Source organism: Neolamprologus brichardi, chromosome 7 (genome assembly GCF_056152115.1).
Source record: "Neolamprologus brichardi isolate AB-2024 chromosome 7, ASM5615211v1, whole genome shotgun sequence".
Lineage (NCBI taxonomy): Eukaryota > Metazoa > Chordata > Actinopteri > Cichliformes > Cichlidae > Neolamprologus > Neolamprologus brichardi.
Window position 1 is genome coordinate 54,681,624 of NC_142110.1, and position 3,979 is coordinate 54,685,602.

Sequence of the window (3,979 nt, forward strand, 5' to 3'; positions counted from 1 at the left end):
TGGCTTTGTTTTGACTGATGAGTAAAATGAGTTCGTTAGTGGTGTTGCTCTGTTGGCAGTTTTGGCCAAACCGACAGTATGTAACTGATTCTATTCTCTTAACTAGAGTAACTGTAGCTTAAGAGGGTGGTTGACAACTACAATTACTGCAGTGAACTTATTGCTTTGAAACAGTTGCTTCAAAAACGGGGATTAGTGCTGCAGATTTGGTAAACTGATGTTAAAACAAGATGAAGTCGGTCTATTATTGAATGTTGGCAATAACATCTACACATCTGTCTGTGATAATACAGCAATTAACTTTAAATTCATGGAAATCACAAATCCTTTGCCATATCCATACATGGAAATTCCCACTACTAGATCTGAAACACATTCCTCCACAAATAGTGGTGCAGTTGCTGCAGGAAAGCCATTTAACTGTAAAGGAACATTCGTATATAATTACTGCTAGAATCGGCATCCAAAACATGCTAGGCTAAACATGAGTTTAATGCAGTGTTGAACACTCCAAAAGTGACAGCCTACCTCCTTGACCTTGATTTTGATGGAAAATGAGGTCAAGGGGAAGGGCTGATCCAAAGGAAAATGAATTCAGTGATTATCCTAGCAATGTAACAGACCTAACTATAGCAATCCCTGAACGCACTTTGATACAGTTAATATATCTTTTAATCTTGGTTTAGAGAGGCAATACGTGGACAAGAAGCAGACTTTATTACAGCATCATATTGTTCAGAGTTCACCTGTGGGGTTAAGAGCCTGTGGTTGAAAATTCAGTTACATTTGAATGATCTGTGCTGAAGTATCCCTGCGATTTATGGGTTGGTCTTATCACCTTTCATTTTCATAAAGGAGATCCAGGGGGTGCCTTACTATAGAGAATTTCACGAGTTCCTATATTATAACAACTATAATATGAGAACACTATAAAGTATATTAACTACTTGGAAGCACCTATAAGAACGATAAGATACTTCCAAGTAACTTTGCAAAACTGACTTCTGCTAAGTTTTGATACAGCTGATCTTCCAGCATCATAGATTCAGATCTCTGAACAGGTTTGAGGTTTTCCCCCAGCATAGTGGTGCATTACAGACATTTACTGGTGTGCAAACCAGTTTTTGCTGACTGACAGCCAGTGTTGTGAAATGCTTTTGATGTTTGAAAGGCCTAAACTTGGTGAGCATGACTGTCATACCAGATGTAGAAAGCAGAACACACTGTCAGTTTGGAACTTTTTCAATAGATTATATCTGTTAGCACATGTACTAGCTAGTGGAAAATTACCATGGAGGTTTACAGAAATGCTGAAAGATGGCCTCGTTGACATTTTAGGGGAAAATGTTGTTTCCAGTGACTTTGCATTTTGTTTCAGAAATTCATGAAACTGTATATTTAGCATATCAAATCATATTCTTGATTGTAGTACCTGAGTAGAACTGAATATGTTGACTTTGAGTTGATGGTGTTAGTTCACGATTTTATTAATAGACTGAAAATGCTTGCAGAGGAAGTAGTCCTTTAGGTTTCATCCAGCAATTGCCTCCAGCTGGATGTGGGATGTCTTGCATTTGAATATAAAGTGGCCATGCATCTCCAAGCGTGAGGTCAAAGGTTTGATCTGGGAAACAGTGAAGTGCCCAGACACGGGTGGCGAATGATAGTAGTAGTAGTGTGGGTGGTGGTCAGACAGAGCTGAGCTTGAAGGCGTAGCATAACAAGGATGCCTACTAGGTGTAGTGTTTCTTTCAGGACGGAGACCTGAGGACAGACCCAGAAGACACTAGGGAGTATACGTCTCATAGCTGGCTTTTAATGCTTTTTTTGTCTCCCAGAGGGAAACATTGAGGTTGGACGACAGGATGGTCTGGGAACCTTCGTCTTGACTGTTCAACCCGATGACCCAGGCTCCTAAATAAGCAGTAGAAAATGAACAGGCAGATGCATTTCTGGGACTGATGCATTTTAAAATAAAACATTAGTGTTCAATATTGATGTAATAGTAATTTTCTAAAGATTATACAAATACTAATCAAACCCAACCTATGAACCTGTATATTTAGATATGGAAATACAGTATATGAATATATATTTTTTTCATTTTTCTGCTGTAGATAGTTTTTTACACCTGGACAAAATTGTCCAGTTTCCTCAAATTTTTTTATGCCGTGTGGCACACCATATCAAGATCTGTCAAGTCTTCAGCTAAAAGCACTTTGGGAATCACCTTGTTGGTGAACAAATACTTTTTTACACCTGTCAAACTGTCTTATTGTTGCCATATGTCATAGACTCAACTGATGAAATGGGAACAAAATATGAGTGTTTGTGACATAGGTCAGAGTTAAGTAGCTTAAAAAACAAACAACAAAAAGGGCATTTCTCTGAGAATGGAACCATGTCCAAAGGAAAACTTTGAAAACTCTGAAAGGCATCCAGAAAACATGGAGAACCATTGCACAAGACCACTTTTGCACAGTGCTGCACATTAACTTAAATATAACCAAAATTGGAATAATTGTCGATCGGTAAAAAGTGTTTTGAAATTGCTTCTCTGCAAATGTACTTCATCTGTAACTTACCACTTGTTGTGGCTACAAGTAGAAACCAGAAAGATTCTTGTTTCAAAAATCTTTCAAAGGTTTGGAATCACTACTGTGTGTTAAAAATGTTATTATTCCTGCAGCCCTGTGCCTGAGTTGCAGTGCAGGCTGCATGACTTTTCACTGCATACGTGAAGCAACGCTTGTACATTGTGCAATAGAGAAAAAAAAGGCACATTGTCAGCGGTAAACCACACCTCCTGGACTCAAAAGGGACTCAGTTCAAATCACTATATGGCATTTAAAAAAGTGAAGCATTTCATGGTATGCCAGCTTAACTCAATTATTAATCATCTAAGCTATTGTGGTGGCACATAAGGAGAGTCTGGTGTTAATGGCCTCCTACATCTGTGATTAATAGTCATAATCTATGGAAAATATTTAATGAAAGAGCCTCGGAGTTTACATAAGCATGGAATCAGTGGGTTGACAAATTATACAGCATGTCCTACATAAAAGTAAAAAAACTGGACGATACCTAACTGATATAATTTGCCACGCATGGAGCAACAAGAGTGAAATATCGCTCTCTTTTTTGCCTTTTATTTCAATTGTGGACACTGTAATAAATAGAATCATTCAATTCTTTTATATCTCTGATTCTTTTAGAAGGGAAATTCTTCCTCTTTTAGGTCAGATGCGCTGACTGTAATGTAGCCATACTAGTTACAGAGCCATAAAGAATGAGGTTTAGCGATAAGGCAATGGGTTCAGACGGCTTATCTTATAAACCCCTGATAGAGGGAGCAGAGGCTCCGGCATTGCACAGCACTCTGTTAAATATTCACAGATATATCTGAAGCATTGATGAGAAGCTCAAAGAAAGAGATCTCAGGGAAGTAATTAGGCACCAAAGTCCATCGGTTTACCCTCTCGGAAAGTATTACGTTTGTCATGATCACATTTCATACTAATTTCAGTCTACACATATAATTTATTTTAACATTAAGCCTCTTTTTTTATGAATAAAACCACAGTTTTTTCTTTTTTTTGTAGGGGGAGGGTGGGTATTTTTCACTGGTACTAGTTTTTATTTTTCTGTCACTCTAAATAAACTGCCTCGTATTCTCAAACACTTTGAACCTCTAATCACATTTCATGGCAAATGTAGAACAGTCCATTCTCCAGCTTTTTCAGATAAGATGTAATCGCGAGTGTACATCCACAGAGTAGCTTAGATTCACTGAGATATCTTAATCATCTGGATGACCGCCATCATTTAAACTGCCTAGAATCTGGAACGTGGACTGGTGAAGAGTTATGTACTGGCCAGCAGTGATAATTCAGAAAATGTGCTTCCCAGTATGAGGTTGAGTAACCTCTAAGTTAATTGGCTTAAGCTTAGACGGATGGCAGTTACAATTAAATCAAAC